Here is a 19,392-nt window from a genome sequence, read left to right as displayed (position 1 = left end):
CTTGTTCATCAGTCACTGAAAGTAAGCATACAGGTACAGCAGGCAGTGAAGAAAGCTAATGGCATGTTGGCCTTCATAACTAGGGGAATTGAGTATAGGAGCAAAGAGGTCCTTCTGCAGTTGTACAAAGCCCTGGTGAGACCACACCTGGAGTATTGTGTGCAGTTTTGGTCTCCAAATTTGAGGAAGGACATTTTTACTATGGAGTGAGTGCAGCGAATGTTCACTGGGTTAGTTCCAGGGATGGCGGAAATGTCATATGTTGAAAGATTGGAGCGACTGGGCTTGTAAACACTGGAATTTAGAAGGATGAGAGGGGATCTGATTGAAACATATAAGTTTACTAAGGGATTGGACACGCTAGAGGCAAGAAACATTCCCGATGTTGGGGGAGTCCAGAACCAGAGGCCACAGTTTAAGAATAGGGGGTAGACCATTTCGAACAGAGTTGAGGAAAAACTTTCTCACACAGAGGGTTGTGGATCTGTGGAATGCTCTGCCTCAGAAGGCAGTGGAGGCCAATTCTCTGGATTTTTTCAAGAAGGAGTTCGATAAAGCTCTTAAATATAGCGGAGTCAAGGGATATGGGGAGAAGGCAGGAACAGGGTATGATTGTGGATGATCAGATATGATCACAGTGAATGGCAGTGCTGGCTCGAAGGGCCGAATGGCCTACTCCTGCACCCATTGTCTATTGTCTATTACCTCTTCAGCAACCTCTTTCAGGACTCTGGGATGTAGTCCTCTAGTCCAGATGAATTATCCAGCATAAGACCTTTGAGTTTGCCAAGCATTTTTTTCATTTATAATACCAATGGCACTCATTTATTCTTCTTGAAGTGGAAATATTCATATCTTGCCAAGACTGCCTATCAGTTTTCAGTGCAATGTCAAGATTTGATAAATTTGGGATTTTTTTTGCTTTTATTTATACTTCCATGTTTTTTCTACATCCCTCTGTTGGATACTCTGGTCTGCAAATAGTGCAATTCTCCATTGCCCTCTCCATCAAATCTTTTAATCTCTTTGTTCCTAGTGATTTGGTTCTTTCATTAGGCCTGTTCCTAATTATGGTTGCCAAACTGGTTTGTGTAGATCTGCAGTTAAAATGGTGATTTGTGCCTCTTGCTGCAACTATACACACTTGCATTTCCCTGAGAAGAATTTGGTTCTCAGAAAACAGAGAAGAGCATCATGCACTGAGGATCCACAATGGTCCCACTTTTGTTCATTGTGTGAGCTCTGTTTACCCTTGTCTCACTTTGCCAGTGTCATTTTTAAATGCCCAGAAGGGATTCTTGAATCACCAGTACTAAAATTTCAATCAGCTCAAATTCCACTTCATGCAATACTTAATTACAGAAATGATAGCACAAGAGGTCATTGTGTTTGAAGATAAAGTTAGATTAATGACTTGGCGTGATTTCTTATATCTACCAATAGAAAAACACTTGCTTTTTTTAATTATAGGTGAAAGCCAGAAATGAGAAACAGCAAAATCTTTTGCAGTATCTTATCCTGGAGATGGAGCCCAAATATTTACTCAGTTAAGATTCACAAAATACCTCCTCTTATTGTATTTTAACTTCCATCCATTTTTTATAGGCGATTTGCGGATGAAAGAAATAAATCAAATGAGACAAATTGTTAGTCTGTCCTGACCTTCAGCTCAAAGTGACTCCCCTCTCATGCAAATTAGTCTAGTAAGCTGTGAGAATCAGTGAACGGTTCTCACTTTCATACAGACAAATGTCAACTCCAACATGAAGGGTGCAGTTGATCCACTTGTCGACTGGGAGGCCTGACCCATTTTATATATGGTCTCATTTTCATCTTTCCTCATTGACTGCTGGCTGAAGTTGTCAGAGATAAAGTGTAATTCAGTGGTTCAGAAAGTAAATGCCACAGTATGGAGAAATGGACCCAAGTATTCACTATAAATTTCCATCACTGGAATGATAAGAACCATTGAGGTATTTCATTTACAACAAAGTTAAACTCAACAGTAAGGGTTAAAGAAACATCAATATTCTGATGCATGAATAAACAGCAGCATTTCTTCCTGTCAGGACACAATAGTGTTCTTATCTTTCTGACCTCAACACTTCAATGCTTCCATTTTATTATGATGCCATGAACAATACATAACATCTACTCAGTCAACTTAAAATGATACCCTGTGGGGCTGGGGTAATGTTGACATATTTGAAAATAATTTCCTTTGCCTGAGTACAATTTAATTTCGACCTGACTCCAGTGTATGCTGTGCAAAACAAAGCTTTCGCCTGTAATGTCCTTTAAGGGGAAAATGTCTCATAATTCATTGATTTTAAGGACTGTAACACTTAGATTATCAAAGCCGCATGAAGATTTTGATTCAGAACATTTCAGAATAAGACCAATGATACTGCAAATGCTAATTACCCAGGTAAAATAATGATGAATGACTATAGGAATATATTTTGCCAACCATTTGTAACATTCTCCGAATACCATGTTAAATGCCATTTCCTTAGGAATTAAGTACCATTTATATAATATAGCACATCTCCTCTGGCATTGCTTAAAGTGCTTGTAACTTAAGTTTACTCTGAATTTCATCAGATCTACAGTTCCACTTCGGCCACTCCTGACATATGCTGGAAACCTCAGTTTCTGCAACATTATCAAATAAGAATATATTGTGCAAGGAAGTAGGTCCTCCATATAGACCTTCAAGCTATTTAATAAGGTGTTAAGCAGGAGATTGCTGCTAAAATTAACCATCAGAGAGAATGCCGAAAGTAAGTTACCCATACGGCTGCAAACATGAAGGGAGGTGAAGAGATTTTTTTCCCCTGGAGTAAAAGAATTTAAGAGGGAAAATGATTTAGATACATAAAATTAACACTCAGTGGCCACTATATTAACTCATATACATCTAAATTCAATAGACAAAAGCATGTGAACACGGACAAGAGATTCAGTTGTTATTCAAACCAAACACCAGAATGGGGAAGAAATGTGGTCTAAGTGACTTTAACCATGAAACCAGATGGGTTGGTTTGAGTATCTCAGAAACTGCTGATCTCCTAGGATATTCACCCACACACAGTCTCCAGAGTTTACAGAAAAAATCTAGTCAGCAGAAATTCTGTGAGCAAAACACCTTGTTAGTGACAGAGGTTAAAGAAGAATGCCCAGACTGGTTCAAGCTGACGGGAAGGTGACAGTAACTCAAATAACCATGCATTACAACAATGGCGTGAAAAAGAGCAGATTTGAACTCACAACACGTGGAACCTTGAAGTGAATGGACTATAGCAGCAGTAGACCATGAATATACAGAAATATACACTTTATTAGGGACCTTGTGTACGTAATAAAGTGGCCATTGAGTATACCTGCTAGCACAATGGGGATGAGAATGTAGCTGGCATGGTTATTAAGTTTGTGATGTCACCAAATCAGATGGCAGAGTGGATAGTAAAGAAGGTTGTATAGGGTTATCATAGGATCTAGGAACAGTGGAAGTGGAAAAATGAATGCCAGATGGAATTTAACATGGACGAGTGCAAAGTGATGAATTTTGAGAGGTTACACCAGGCCAGGACATACACAGTGAAAGACCATGGGGCATGTTGTAGGACAGAGACCTTCAAGTTCAAATACATAATTCCACAACCCAAAACCGAGAACACAATTAGTCAGGGCGGTGAAGAAGACATATGACATGCATGCCTTCATCAACACTTGGTACATGTGTTGAAGTGTAACAATAAAGCTGTATAAAACGTTGGTGAGATTGCAATTGTAATATTATCTGTGGTTCTGGTCGCTATGTTATGGGAAGAATGTGACGGCGCAGAAAAGATTCACAAGGATGTTGCCCGGTGAGGCGAAATTGATTTAGAAGGAAAGATTGGGAATGTTTCCCATGAATCAAAGAAGGCTGAAAGATGACATTTTAAAGGTTTATAAAATGATGAACTGCATAGATAGGGCAGATAATCACAGTCTTTTTCCCCAGGGTAGGGTAGGGGGAAAGGACTGTGACTATTCATCTATCTATGCCCCTCATCATTTTATGAGCTTGAGTATCCAGAATAATTAATTGGATTGCCTGCACTTTCCTATCTATATGGAAAGTCACCCCAGGACATGATATTTCAAATCTATGCTTTGCATCTTCCTTAGATCCTAAGTAAATTTCAACAAAGATTTGTAGTGAAAATTTCTATAATAGTGAAGTGATCTATTTAATCTCCCAACATGTGAATCAGTCATAGGCTGAGAAAGACTGATGATCAAGTGTCAAAACATCCTACAAATAATGATTTCCTTCAATAACTTACCCTGTATTCTCAACATATCATTTAATATCTCAGTCTCCTCTAATTCCAGGTGAACTCATTAATAACACACACAAAATACTGGAGGAACTCAGCAGGCCAGGCAGCATCTATAGAAAAGACTAAACAGTCAATGTTCGGGGTGAAACTCTTGTACTTTTTTCCATAGATGCTGCCTGGCCTGCTGAATTCATCCAGCATTTTGTGTGTGTTGTTTGGATTTGCAGCATCTGCATATTTTCTCTTGTTTGTGAACTCATTAATAATTTCCATTTCAATGTCCTCTCTTTTATTACAGAAGTTGAACATCCCTCCTTATCTGTTCTGTTCTTCCTGCTATTGACACCAACAAATATCTATGATTATATAATATATACATGTGACTGACCTGCCAATCTGCTAAACGATATATAGCTTTGAGCATCCAATGCAACTATTGAGATATAGAGTTCAATGCTTCAGTATGGCTTGGGGAGAAGTGATGAATTGGGTGTGGGAATAGGGTGGCTATCACTGTGCAATGGCAGCCTTAACCCCACCTCCTTGAGTTAGGAGGTGCCTTCTTATTGCTTCTTGTCCTCAGCAGTGAATGGTAACATGGATGATGGACTGTTTGATTAGTTCATTTAACTCAACTCATTTGTACCTGAATAAATTAAATGGAGTTCAATATGCATTACAAAAAAATGTTTTTATGTTATTGTGCTTTGCCTAAAGAAAGAAGACTTCTAGTAGCTAATCTAATTGTCATAACCAATAGTACTATTATTAATGGGATAGTGCATGAGCTGGTATATATATCCATGTGGTTACCTCCTTATCTGTGGTTAAAATCAGATAATTTAAATTAGGTTTTATCGATTTTTCCTGCCTGTTCATGTCAACTTTGTAATTCAAAGTACAGAATGTTCCTACTTGCTTTGCAAAGTTCTCCTTTTTGTTCATACCATCAGACATGGTTTAATTTCTTGTTCAATTTACTGCTGTTAGTGGGATCTTATAATGGGCAAACCATTATGCCCAGCTGTGCAGACTTGCTGAACCTCAAAATAAATATAAAAGCAAATACCATAAATGTTGGAAAAATAGACAATAGGAAAGATTAATTTGAAAAGAAAATGGTTGTAAATAAAAACCCTACTTTTCTCCCCACTATAATAGACAACATTATGTTTCAGCCAATCTAATTAACAGAGCTGACCTGATTATGTGACATCATGTCAATTGCCAAGCCTTACTATTTTTAAATTACCAGCAATATTACACTACATTAGCACAACATATGCATTTCAAATGTCTTAATGTGGCTATGAAGAGCCTAGAAGAGGGGTTCCCAAACTTTTTTATACTATGGATCCCTACCACTAACCAATGACTCCGTGGACCCCAGTTGGGAACCCCCAGCCTAGAACAAGGCTGACGGAAAGCACCTCTGTGATTCCCTTGTTAATTTGTCCCTCCCCACTAATCTCCCTCGTGGCACTTATCCCTGTAAGCAGAGGAAGTGCTACACCAGTCCATTTACCTCCTCCCTCACCTCTATTCAGGACCCCAAACAGTCCTTCCAGGTGAGGCAACACTTCACCTGCAAATCTGTTGGGGTTGTCTACTGTATCTGGTGCTTCCAATGTGGCTTCCTCTACATTATTGAGATGGACACAGATTCTGGGACCTTTTTTATTGAGCGTGTTCACTTTATTGGCAAAAAAGCAGGATTTCCCAGTGGCCAAATACTTTAATTCCAATCCTTATTCCCATTATGACCTGTCAGTCCATGGCCTCCACCACTGCCGTGATGAGGCCTCTCTCAGCAAAACCTTATAGTTCTTCTAGATAGCCTCCAACCTGATGGCACGAGCATCAATTTCCCTAAGTTTCAGTAACTTTTTTCAGTAACCCTTCCCTCTTATTCAAAACCCCATTCTGGCCCACCCCTCACCTCTTCTCTTCTCTTCTCCACACCTGCCTATCACCTCCCCCTAGTGCCCCTCCTCCTTCCCTTTCTATGGTTCACACTTATTCCTATCAAATTCCTTCTGCTCCAGCCCTTGCCTTTTCCACCTATCACCTCTCAGCTTCATACTTCACCAACCCCTCCCCCACACACTGCTTCACCTATCACCTTCTAGCTTGTATCCCCCATCTTCTTATTCCAGCTTCTTCCCCCTTCCTTTCCCATCTTGATAAAGAGTCTTGGCCCAAAATGTGGACTGTTTATTCATTTCCAAGAAAGCTGCCTGTCCTGCTGAACATTATGTGTGTGTTTCATGATAGACCACAGGATAGGTGCAGTCTATTTACACATAGTTGTGTGAATAAGGCATTCGGGCAGAGAACATGGCAACATGATAATATGTACTATTGTAGTACTATGTGCATGGAGTTTCTTGTTGTTAAAACAAAAAAAAATTACTGTATATTTGACGCTCTTTGCTGTACAACAATCATTTGGAAGTGGAGCTTGCTAGAACTCGCATAGAAATTTGAAACATACTGCACTTTGATTTATCAAGTTCATTGGGTGGCATAGATTAAACATTTAAATGTTTTCTTTTTAACTATGGAAATTTAGATCACTAAGTACTCTCCTTTTGTCCATTATTCTGCATCTCAGATTATTGGATCTTCAGATACCTGCAATGAACTGCAGTAACTCTATTCATCAAATCTCTTTTGCTGTGCATGTATGCTGGAGTGGCAGTCTTCCAAACCATTAGACAGCAATGATTCCAGCATTGCGTGCTAAAACAGAGGTTTCCACACAACCTTATGTGGTAGTGCAAACTTGTTCTGCTTGCCTCTGCCAGTGTGAATTCTGGCTCAGAATGGACAGTAAAGCAGAGAACAGAGAGACAAAGTTCTGGACACCTGTGTGATTGTTTTGTTTTGCAGATGTGTAATGGAAAATACATTTGGTACCATTCAGTACTGCTTGCCTATATCCATCATTGCCTGAAATTTGACAACCTTTCTCCTTGAGAATGTCCTGGTATTCTTGAAGAGCACAACATTAATATTCTATTAACAGCAGACCTGGACTAAGTACAGTTGAGATAAAATATTTTGACAGCAGGAGTGAACATAAATATTATATCTAAATTGTCTCTGTCTATCTTACCACAAATCTAATAGCGCAACTCTGGAAGAGCTGGTTAAATGCTCCAGACATACAATAACTGGAAAACATAAGGAACAGTGCAAAAGCTGGGCTGAAGGTGGAAGACATAGTTAAGTGTCTACATAGATCAATACACCCTAGTCATCACCACTAATTACTCCAACTTTGCTCAGTATTGCTTCACTCACCTCAGACACAGTGATAATTGTTAAATGCACTGCTAATGATTGGTGTTCAGCTAATCTATTGTGACATATCTGCTGCAGGTTTACAATTACTCTCTGGTCAGCACGAGGAAATTATACACAAGTATCACAATCTCATATCCTCCTCCCAGTAAACATAAACAATTCGATGGTATAGCAGATGCCTATTTTAACTTGAATAACATACTGTAAGTGCAATGTTCTATCAATGTCATAGAGTCATGGAATACTACAGCACAGGAACAGGACCTTTGACCTATCTAATCTGTGCTGAACTATCAACCTGCACCAGGATCATAGCCCTCCATACCTCTTCCATCCTTTTACCTATCCAAATTTCTCTTTAATGCTGAAATTGACTCTGCATCCAAACCTTGTGCTGGCAGCTCATTCCACATTCTCACCACCCTCTGAGTGAAGAAGTTCCCCTTAAACTTTTCAAATTTCACTCTTAACCCATGACCTATACTTGTAGTCTCACCTAACCTCAGTGAAAAAAACCTATCTATACCCCTCGTAATTTTGTATACCTCTATCAAATCTCCCCTTCTATGTCCCAGGGAACAAAGTCCTGACTATTCAACATTTCCTTATAACTCAGGTCCTCAAGTCCTGGCAACATCCTTGTAAATCTTCTTTGTACTCTTTCCTGTATATGGGCAGCTAAAGTAAGCCTCACTAACGTCTTATATAACTTCAACATAACATCATGTACTCAATACTTTGATTTATGAACAACGATGTGTCAAAAGCTTTATGGCCCTATATAAATGTGACACCACTTTCGCAGATACTGCACTCTTTAGTGCCTTACTGCTCATCGTGTTATGGTTGGTCCTCCCAAAATACAACACCTCACACTTGTCTATGTCACTGATTCTTAAGAATTTGGATAAAACAGGTTTTAGCTTTGAAAAGAAAACATTTTCAATGTTAAGAAACCTAAACATATGTTTATAGAACAAGGTCTCAGCAATCAAGCAGTATTTCAGTGCAAACTCCTGATTTTGTAATTTTTTCATAAAATATGTGTTTTCCTGTCATTACTTACTTTTGTCAACACAGAGACACAATGAAAAGCTAATTATTCCTATTTATTTAATCTTATATAGATATAGAGCTTTCAAATTATTGTGTCTACACCATAGGTACAACATATATGCTGTTGAATGTTGAATATTCACTTTTGTTCGATTTTTAATACTATTTCACGTGTACTCCTTTAAAAACTCTAACATCATGCAACTTTTATCATTATCACTAAATATACAAAATTACAATTTTGGACATAAAAACACATTTTTAATTTTAAAGAGACAATTACTTCAATAAATCAACTGTTTTGGAGGAACAGATTGAAAGCATATTAATTTAAAACAAAGGAAGTTCCATCTGACGGTGGTGGCAGTGGCCTAATTACAACAAACAATTCCAACCTTTTCACCACTCAAGTCAACGCTTCCTTGCTTAACAACATTATTTAACAATTTGGTACAACAAATAACAATTTGTCATGTACATCTTATCCTTCTGTAAATATTAACAACAACGGTAAACAGCAAAATAAAAACAACAGTACAACTGCAATGTTTAAGCATAAATATCAGAAAACACACCAGGAACTAAAAAAAAAATTCCATCCATTTCTGGGCTTGAAAATCTTCGAAAATGTTCAGTCAGCTTTATCAGGAAGTAGACGTTTTTAATATGCTCCTCCTCTATGAAGTCCATGATTTCAGCAGACAGGTGGTAGGTCTCCCTCATCCTGCTTGCATGACCCGGTGATGATGGCTCCATCAGTTTGACCACAATATCTTCAACTGGTACGAAGCACATATCCTTTCCACCTGGTTTTGGATGGTAGCACATGTTGGGCCCATGAGGGTGGAAAAACTCCACTTGAACATCTTGATGATGAGCATCCACAGTGACAGCCTTTGCTAACCACCAATTTTGGTCATAAATGACTGCAAGCCAACCTCCACGATTAATGACACCAACAGATATATCTTTCGTAGTCCCATCAGGACCACTCTGGGGTTCCTGCTCCATTTCCTCCATCAGCATTGCCAAAGGCCCTCTGTTCTTTCCCAATGTGGTAGGGCCATCATTCTCCTCAGCCTGTACCCTGGCATATGTATTTTCAGTCAACTGAAATGTTGTTGAGCTGAAACACTGGCACATCTGTGGCTCACTGCAGAAACATGACAATGATTTGCAATAGATGCTGTTTCCGTAAGGTATGACCTGATGGATTTTCCTCTTTGCTGGTACAGGTTTTAGTGGTTGAGAAAGGAGTGCATCATATGTCTGCATGTCACCTTCAGCAATATGATAGAGCTGAGTACTGCAAAGGCTTCTCCCAACCATCTCATGGTAGATCATACCATCCACAATGTCATTCCCCCATAGTACAAGGCTGTCTTCAGTCCTTTTCACAGTTCCCCCAATGATATCTGGAGCTTCCTTCCCATGTGAAGTGGCGAAGAAGTTACAGGTGGTTCTCTGGAAACCCAGTGTTGGAGGGACATTGCAGAGGAGAGAGAAGTTCTTTTTGTTTTTGTACTGCTTGCTGGGGCCATCTGACCAAAATTGAATGGTATCAACTTTTGGAAATTTTAAACAAATATCTCTGAGGACTGGTTCCATGTGAGTCCAAATGGCAGAAGCATCCTGTCACTTGGATTCTGATATTGTACAAAATCCTGCTTTCTCTTCTTTTGTGTAGTACATGCCAGTGTGCAGATTGAGCTGTGGGAGTTCTGACCAAAATGGCATGACTGTACTGCAGAACTATATTTGCATTTCCATGCCTCAGAAAAGTCCACATGCACAATTACAGTGCTTTCATTGCAGTTCTGTAACATGCTCCTGTATTCCCTGGACTGGTTTTGAAGCAAGCACACATGTGTTGTTGTTTCAATCTTTAGTTTGTCTTCATACAGTTTGATGATCTCTGCCAGTGTGCCATTGTGCTTCACAAGTCTTGTATTGTAGTGAATTCCATCTGGTGTTTGGTCCTGAACTCGTTCTCACTGCTGCCACTCAACATCGGTCAACTCTTGCTGTGGGGTGGAAAGTGTGTGCTTGTGGAGACACCAGGTGCAGGAGCGCAGAAGACATGCCTCACTTGTCTGAGAACAACACACAAGTTCAAAACTATCCTTCAATTTGCTAGACTTGACAATACCGTATGCTGTTAGGACATCAAACATCAGCTTTGCATTTTCATGATACTGGCATTGGCACTTCTTTCGATCTGATGGTTTTGGTGCTGTGACATAGAATGGACGTAAAGCACAGAAGGATGAGTAACTGAGTTTTACAGTTGGTTCCTTTTTGATGAACTCCCTGTGGAGGTTGAATATTGTATCAGTCAGAATCATTCCCTGATGCTTTATTTTCTTCCGTGTTATCGTGTCCTGTTTGTCAGTCGTCACTTGTGCAGCATTATGGTAGAAATCCTGAACTATCTGGGTTATTGTTTGAATGTAAGTGGGTTTTTTGTCAGTAGTCCTTCTCTTTCGCAGTGTGTTGTATGTCAGCCCGGACTGCTTTGTCTGGTGTATTAGGCGATATTTCTTTAGAACCCTGCCTGACAGAGTCAAGTTCTTTGATTTTTGAGCAGACTTGCGGGGCGATTGTAAATTATTTTTATTTTGATTAAATTCTTGAATGAGACAGTTGTGGAAGAGCAGGGTTTTCTTGATGGAGGGATTTTTGAGTTTGCTTTCCTGTAGCATCTGCTCTGTTTCTTTTCTTGGTGATTCTGGTGTTTTTTTATTTCTAGTTTCACTCGTCGCCAACACTTCTTCAGTTTGTTCCTATTTTTATTATCTCTTGAAGTTTATTTTTCAAAGCTTTCACCTCTCTCAAGTATCTTGCTCTTGTTTTCTTTCTTTCCCTTTCCCCTGTTATAGACTGCCTACTGCGAGCTGGCTCCTGTACAGTCTGATCCAATGGACTATCTGGGGGAGTTTCTGGGTGTTCCGGGCCTTTTCTCTTATGCTGTCTTGACTCTTGCTGTCTATGTTTCCACACCTTTCTCTAACTCCTCTTTTCCCTTTCATTCAAATCACTGATAGTTTTTATCTTCCCATCCTCTACTCTCTTCTTCCATCTTTGCTTTTCCTTTCTCAGGTATTCCTCCTTTAACTCTGGCTCACTATATGTTTTCACTCTCTGCTTTTTTTGGTATTCCCTGTTTCTTCTCCTTTGCTTCTCCGCTGATAGCTGCTGCCTAGCCATAACTTCCTAAAATACATAAAAGTAAGGTCAGAATTTAATGGAATTACTATGAAATTGTGCAAAATTACTATGAATTTAATTATGTTTAATTTGGTGCAGTTTTATAAAATTATTATGAAATAGTGCAACTAAATTCATTTATGACTTTAGTCATTGGGGATAAATACAATAAGGAAATATTGTAGGCCTGTGTATGGAAGAAATAAAGGGGAAATTATGTATATTATAAATAAAGAAGTTAATGAAACATTACAAGCCATATTACTATTTAGTGTGATCATAAATTATATTCAAGCCTCCATTGAGGATGATTTGGATGTTTTGTCAACACCATCAAACTATATCTTACCACCGTCAGACAGAAAACCTGACGGTTTTGATGTCTGACGGTGGTGACAGGGCACACACTTTTTTACATGACATTAATGAGTTGTATATAGGAGTCATCTTATAGACAATAGACAATAGATCTTGTTTTCCCTCTGTTGCCAGCTACCACTGGCTTCCACTTAAAAATGCATTAATTTATGTCATAATTTAAAATAGTTCTTTCTCTAAAAAGAGACAGTGTTGACATGTCATGGTTGTGATAAGCAACATCAATAAATATGTAAAAATTACTGAAAAAATAGCAAACTTACAGGAGCTTGTTTGAGCTTATTGCAATTAGCAAATGTGGAGGGTGGAAAGGAGGTCCTCAGGAATATAGTTGACTACGCGGTTGCCTGATTTTATTGCTTTTTTTTTTATAACTATCTGACGGTGTTGACAAAAACTTGGGACCCATTTTGAGCAACCACAAAATAAGAGTAAATATTGCTGAAAATTCACTGCATTTCATTTTAAAGAGGTTTATCACTCTACTCTTTCATCTGGCATATATATAATACATTTTAAATGATTTTTTCACACTTTTTAACAAATTTAAATGATAATCTCTTGTCTGAGGACAACTGATTTTGTGGGTACTGGGCTATCATATAGTCATATAATTTATAAAATTTAAAACAAACATATGAAAAAATGTTGTATTTCTGCAAAAGACCCTCAGATGATCAACCCTGATTATTTTAAATAAGAAAATGTTATTCATTTTCAACGGAATTAGCACTTCTCTTAGTGGGGCATGTTTTCGCCCAAGTCTCAAGAATCAGTGCTGTATTAAATTCCATCTGTGATTTTTCAGCCCATTTTTCCATACGATCCATATCTAGCTGCAAGCTTTGATAGTCTTCCTCGCTGTCCTCTACACTTTCAACTTGGTATCATCCACAAATTTACTCATCCAGTTTACTACATTATCATTCAGATCATTGATATAGATGACAAACAACAACAGACCCAAAACCGATCTCTGTGGCACACCACTAGTCACAGGCCTCCAGTCAGAGAGGCAACCATTTGCTACCACTCTCTGGCTTCTTCCACAAAGCCAATGTCTAATCCAATTTACTACCTCATCTTCAATGCCATGCGACTGAACCTTTTTGACCAACCTTCCATGCGGGACCTTGTCAAAGGCCCTGCTAGGGTCCATGTAGATAACATCCACTGCCTTGCCTTCATTAACTTTCTTGGTAACTTCTTCAAAATGCTAAGTAATTTTAGACATGACTTACCATTGACTGTCCCTAATAAAACCCTGTCTATCCAAATACTCATCCGGTCCCTTAGAATATATTCCAATAACTTCCCCACTACTGATGTCAGGCTCACTGACCTTTAATTATCTGGCTTATTCTTACAGCTTTCATAAACAACAAAACAACATTAGCTATCCTCCAATCTTTTGGCAGCTCACCCTTAGCTGAGGAAGTTTTAAATATCTCTGCTGGGCCCTTGCAATTTTTGCACTAGCCTCCCCACAATCTCCAGGGAAACACATTGTCGGGCTTTGAGGATTTATCCACCCATTTTGCCTCAAGACTGCAAACACCTCCCCCTCTGTAATCTGTATAGGGTCCACAACTTCGCTGCAGCATTACCTCACATCTATAAACTCTGTGTCCTTCTCCTGAGTAAACACAGACGTAAAAAATCTATTTAAGATCTCCCCCATCTCTTTCGGCTCCACACATATGTTATTACTCTGACCTTCCCATGGACCAATTTTGTTCTTACTATCCTTTTGTTCTTAATATATTTGTAGAAGCCCTTAGGATTCGCCCTCACCTTGTCTGCTAGAGCAACCTCATGCCTTCCTTTAGCCTTCCTGATTTCTTCTTAAGTGTTCTCTTGCATTTCTTATATTCCTCATGTACCTTATTTGTTTCTATCTGCCTATACCTTATATATATTTCCTTCTTTTTCTTAATCAAGCTCTCAGTATCTCTTGAAGCCAAGGTTCCTTAAACCTGTTCCCCGTGCTTTTTATTCTGACAGAGCCATACAAACTCAGTACTCTCAAAATTTGATTTTTACTTACCAAGTACACCTTTGCCAGAAAACAACCTGTCCTAATCCACGCAACACACATCAAAATCCACACTTGCCAGATCCTCTCTGATGCCATCAAAATTGACCTTTCTCTAATTGACAACTTCGGACAACTTCCCTGTCTAATTCCCGAATAGGAAATCTAGTATCGCACTCTCTCCAGTTGGGACATCTATGTACTAATTGAGAAAACTTGCCTGAACACACTTAACAAACTCTTTCCATTCCAGCCCAAATACAGTATGGGAATCCCAGTCAATATGTGGAAAGTTAAAATCATCTACTATCACAATCTTACGTTTCTTGCAACAGTCAGCAATCTCTCTACAAGTTTGCTCCCCTAAATCTTGTGCACTGTCATGTAGTCTATAATATCCCATTAACATGATCATGTCTTTGTTATTCCTCAGTTCGACCCATAAAGCCTCACTAGACGAGGTATCCAGTCTCTCCTGAATGATCATGATGTTTTCCCAGACCAGTAATGCCAACCCTCCCCCCTTTAATCCCTTCTGCTCTATCATGTCGAAAACAACGGAACCATGGATCACTGAGCTGCCAGTTCTGTTCTTCCCGCAACCAAGTTCACTAATGGCTACAATGTCATATTTCCATGTGATGATCCATACCCTGCGCTCATCCGCCTTTGGTGAGGTAGTGTTCATGGGTTTATTTATTTGCTGAGATACAGCACAGAATAGTCTCTCAGCTCTTCAAATTGCGCCACCCAACAAACCCCAATTTAACCTTAACCAAATCACTAGGCTATTTACAAGAACCAATTAACCTAAAATCCACTACCACTTAGGATTGAGGGAGGAAATCAGAGGAAACCCAAGAGGTCACAGGGAGAAATCTCATCTCGTAGTTAATTTCTATTGTTGTGATCTGGTTGCTAGGCAACTCCAACCTATGCAATGGTGAGCAATTGTTCCATAAATAGCTGCCTCTTGATGGCATGGATGACAATAGCTTCCATTAATTTGCTGTAGATTTGTGGGAGATAAGTTATTGGTAGGTAGAATTTCTTGCATGTTTTATGCTTGGGCAAGTTTTGTTATTGTCACGTTGGTGCTGATGCTTTGGTTACACTAAAGTGCTCTGGCTGAAGACATAGACTCGTTCTGATATGCAATTCCAAACACGTTGAGAGGCACAGCCTTTAATATGCATGCTCTTCACCCATTTCTTGCTACCATTAATTTGAACTAAATTGCTAAATTGGCTATAATTGGCTGTAGACCAATACCAGAGTTTTGCTTTGTGTATCTACATACTCAGCTCTGCCTGGGTTCAGACGATAGAACAGTACAGCACCAGACAGGTGATTCGGCCCAAGATGCTGAGCTTATTTCGATGCCAATTTATTCAACACGTCTTCCTCCTGTGTATCAGCCACATCTCTCCATCCCCTTCATGTTCATGTGTCAATCCAAAAGACTCTTGACCTCCACAAAACTGCTGGATTCACTGCTATGCCTGATAACCTATTCCAGGCACCTATCACTCCCTTTGTAAAAAGCCTGACCTGTTTTTTTATTTGTTTGACATTTCTACCCTGGGAGAAAAATTCTGACAGTCTGCACTACCTATGCCTCCAATACATTTAAAACCTCTATCAGGCCTACCTTTTAGCCTCTGACATTCTAGGATAATAACTCAAGTTCGTCCAACCTTTTCTTATAAGTTATACCCCCTAAACCAGCCTGCTGCCTGGCAAACCCTTCTGCAAACTCTCCTCAGTCTCCTTTCTACAATGGGGTGACCAGAACAACATGCAGTACACAATTAATATAGCTACTGCATGACTTCCTTATTCTTATATGAAACACTCCTGCCAGATACCTTCTTTACCACTTGCATTGCCACTTTCAGTGACCTATAGACCTGGACCCCAATACTTCTCTGTGCCCCAAGTCTATTAAGGGGCCTACCATTATCTGAATACTTTCTTTCATTTGTCTTCCCAAAGTGCAACACGTCACACTATCCTGGTTTAAACATCATCACTGATTTCTCTGCCCTCATCTGTAACTAATTTACAGTTATTCTGCTGCATTCTTTGAAAATCCTTTATAATGTCCACAACTCTATTTATTTAGCAATACAGCGTGGAGTAGGCCCCTTGTCCCTTCAAGCTACACTGCCCCTACAACCGAACAACCCCATTTAACCCCAACCCAATCATGGCACAATTTACAATGACCAATTAACCTACCTGGTATGTCTTTGGACTCTGGAAGGAAACCAGAGCACCCGGGGAAACTCATGCTTTCCATGGGAAGGATATAGAGACTCCTCACAGAATGACACCTGAATTGAACTCAGAATGCCCCGAGCTATAATAACGTCATGCTAACCACTACGCTACCAGTATCTCAGTGTCATCTGTAAATTTGCAAATCCACCCATGTATATTTTCACCTAAATCATTCACATATATCACAATATCACAGCGATCCCAGCCCCGATCCTTGTGGTAAACTACTTGTCACAGATCTCCAGCCAGAATAACAGCCTTCCACATAAACTCAAAGGTTCAAAGTTCAAAGGTCCAAAGATTTATTTATTTATCAAAGCACCTAACCATATACAACTCTGAAATTTGTCTTCTCCTGATAGCCACAAAGCAAAGAAAGAATATGAAAGTCATTCAGAGAGAAACATCACACCCATCACCCCACCCCACAGACAAAAAAAGAACAACATTCCGATTGTTAACCCTCCAAACAGCTCTCGCACCCACAAAAAACAGGACCATCAACCTCCCCAAAATATTAACACTCCCCCGCATAAAAAACAACAGAAAACAAGAGAACATAAACCTGCAAACACTCTCCCACCTTGCACAACAAAACTTTGTCATCAATGAGCAAGCCAGTTCTGAATCCATACTTTCAATTCCTCTTGGATCCCTTGCATCTTTGTCTTCTGAATTAACCTACCAGGAAGGACCTTATCAAATGCCTTACTAGCTTAAAGAGTGACGATGTTGAAGATGTTTAAGGATGCTCACTGAGCAGCTTTCCCTGTTATTTGCTTAATTTGTCATTGCCATTCACAACTGAGTCAAAAGTTTTCAGAGCATCTGACTGATCTGTTGATTGTGGGGTCACTTAGCTCTGCACTGTAACTTCACTCTTCTTCATTAATGCCTGACACTTGTCAATGGGAATCAAAACAGGTTTCCAATTGAAATTTAACCTATCACCTAAATGAGCTAGATGTTCAACAATTATTTTAACTAGCATACAGTTTGAACAAATCTGCACAATAGTACACATACACTTGAACACAGACACTCAATGGCCACTTTATTAGGTACACCTGGTCACCAATGCAAATGCCTAACCGAGTAATCATGTGGCAGCAACTCATTGTACGAAAGCATGCAAACATGGTCAAGAGGTTCAGTAGTTTTTCAGGCCAAACATTAGAATGGGGAAGAAATGTGATCTAAATGACCTTGACCGTGGAATGATTGTAGGTGCCAAACAGTATGGTTTGAGTATCTTAGAAACTGTTAATCTCCTCGAATTGTCGTGCACAAGAGTCTCTAGAGTTTACAGAGAATGGTGTGAAAAACAATTTTAAAAATCCAGTGAGTGGCAGTTCTGTGGGATAAAAACGTTCTGGTAATGAGAGAGGTCAGAGAAGAATGGCCAGAAAGTTTCAAGATGACAGGAAGGCAACAGTTACTCAATGAACCAGACGTGACAATAGTCAGTGCAGAAGAACATCTCTGAACGCACAGCACATTGAAACTTGAAGAGGATGGACTACGGTAGCAGAAGACCATGAACATGCACTAAATAGCCACTTTATTAGGTACAGGAGGTACCTAATAAAATGGCCACAGTTCAATTTACAGTGAAATAAATTTAATTTCTTAATATCTCCAAATCTTAACTTTAAAAATTCTGCTTAAAATCAGTCAGTGAATCTAAATATGAAGTGTTTGCAAAAATGGTAACAACGCAGTCTCAGCAAGTTAAATGTTTTTGACTACGATAGAATGCAAAGAGCTATAAATACAGCCAAACCCTGGTACATTTCATAGGTTGTGTTTCTGGAAGTTCAATCTAAAAACACAGCAATGCAGAAAATTTACTGTATAACTATTCAAAATCTGACAATTATTGCAGAAATTCAACATCTGAAAATAGTTTCAATAATAGCCCTGTCTAATCCCTGGATTACTTAGATTTAATATTTGAATGCAGATTGTCATATACAACTTAAAGAGTTACATTGGGCATAATAAACTAAATGACAATTTTGTTTTCAGAAAATAGTATAGAAAGAGAAATACACCATTCAGCCCCTCCATCACATGCCATCAGTTAATGAAATCAGAGGTAAACCCTTCTAGTCCATTGACCTCAGGGCTGAAAGCTTCCACTGGTCTTCCATTGTGGTAAACGAACTGACACCATTTTATGAGATGAGGAACTCCATGAATTTAACCCAGTTCTAAATAAAGTCTAGAAGCTTCACTTACGACTTGGATAGAGAAATAAAGAGTAAATATCAAAGTTTCAAGGTGAAGTTTGGGAGATGTAATACAAAGTCGAGTTGAGTGGAATAGATTTTGAGTATCCTTCCAGTCATACTGCAATTTGCCAGCTCGAGCAAGGTATAACGAGTTGTCAAATTGTCAAGCTTTCAGTCAAAACTACATGAAATCCAATACACTGCCCTCTACTCTTTCTGCATCAATCCCAATCTTTCCATCAAACCCAAAGATAAAGGGGGTGCTTTTACAGTGTGGCAGACTGACCTCTAACTTGTTGAGGTCAAGTGGCATCTCTCAGACATCTCCTTATCTTATCCCTGGAAAAGGATCTCACTCTAGACCACCAACACCATCACTAACCTCATCAACTCTGGAGAACACCAATATATTACAGTACGGTTCCTACCAGGTACTGAGCTGCTTCAACTGTCTCAATGGGTAATTGGAAGAAATAGAGACGCTAGGTTATCAACATTCCCAGTGAGTTGTCATTATGTGAAATGCATACATTTATTTTCTAGCACTGTAACTGGACAA

General features: G+C 39.2%; 1 protein-coding gene across 1 annotated transcript in view; it reads right to left on the bottom strand.

Annotated features, from left to right (window-relative positions):
- Positions 1–19,392, bottom strand: part of parp8 (poly (ADP-ribose) polymerase family, member 8) — a 376,390-nt gene that overhangs the window by 322,883 nt on the left and 34,115 nt on the right. The gene's annotated exons all lie outside the window — the stretch shown is intronic.

This window comes from Mobula hypostoma, chromosome 3 (assembly GCF_963921235.1).
Source record: "Mobula hypostoma chromosome 3, sMobHyp1.1, whole genome shotgun sequence".
Classification (NCBI taxonomy): domain Eukaryota; kingdom Metazoa; phylum Chordata; class Chondrichthyes; order Myliobatiformes; family Myliobatidae; genus Mobula; species Mobula hypostoma.
The sequence above is the reverse complement of the archived record's forward strand: the minus strand, read 5'-3'. Positions and strand labels throughout refer to the sequence as shown.